The sequence below is a fragment of the Fragaria vesca genome, linkage group LG4 (genome assembly GCF_000184155.1).
Source record: "Fragaria vesca subsp. vesca linkage group LG4, FraVesHawaii_1.0, whole genome shotgun sequence".
Lineage (NCBI taxonomy): Eukaryota > Viridiplantae > Streptophyta > Magnoliopsida > Rosales > Rosaceae > Fragaria > Fragaria vesca.
This window is the reverse complement of record NC_020494.1, coordinates 12,478,756-12,479,640: the sequence shown is the minus strand read 5'-3', so window position 1 is coordinate 12,479,640 and position 885 is coordinate 12,478,756. Positions and strand designations below refer to the sequence as shown.

Genomic DNA, 885 nt, shown 5'->3' with positions numbered 1-885 from the left:
CTCTCTCTCTCTCTCTCTCTCTCTCTCTCTCTCTCTCTCTCTCTCTCTCTCTCTCCCGCCCTTGTTTATCCACCCCTACTACCAGCAATGGGCCCCGGCGGCAGCCCCTCCTCCTTCCCCTGCCGTCGTCGCCGCCGCACCTCCACTGTTTTCAAAGAATGCTCGACGCCGATGGTGGAGAAGGTGAGGTGCTCAAACGCGAAGGAGAGAAGCGCGTCGCCGGCTAAAACGGCGACATCTTCCTCAAAAACCTTGTGGTTGGTGGGTTTTCCACGGCGGAGGTCGTCGTTGTCCATGCATGGCAAGTCGTCGTAGATCAGCGACATGGTGTGGATCATCTCGACAGCGCAGGCTGCCGGCATCGCCACGGACTCGTCGCCTTTGACGAGCTCGCACGCCGTGAGACACAAAACGGGTCGGACCCGCTTGCCTCCGGTGAGGAGAGAGTACTGCATCGCCTCGTGGATCGTGATAGGGTCTTTCAGCGACACGACGACGTCCAAGGCCCAGTTGATGGACTCGGCCTTCTCCACCATGTAAGTCTTGAAATTGAAACTGGGTTTTGTCGATTCTTCTTTCACGGTGGACTCCTGCTTCGTTAGGATTGCTGCGACGGAGCTACAGCGACGATTAGGGGGAGCGAAGGAAACGGGTCAGGTCAAGTGGAGGAGGAGGAGGAGAGATGGGGAGGGTCTGGATCGGTTCAACATTGAGCAGGCTTGGCCCCATGAGCTTAGATTCACACAGCTCATCTTGTATGTTTTCACAGAGAGAGAGAGAGAGAGAGAGAGAGAGAGAGAGAGAGAGAGAGAGAGAGAGAGAGAGAGAGAGAGAGAGAGAGAGAGAAGAAGTAGTAAGTAGTAGTAGTAGTAGTAGTAGTAGTAG

The 885-nt window shown here is 55.4% G+C and overlaps 1 pseudogene; it reads right to left on the bottom strand.

Moving 5' to 3' along the window:
• Positions 1-65: 65 nt before the first annotated feature.
• LOC101306623 lies at positions 66-752 on the bottom strand (annotated as a pseudogene).
• Positions 753-885: the final 133 nt, after the last annotated feature.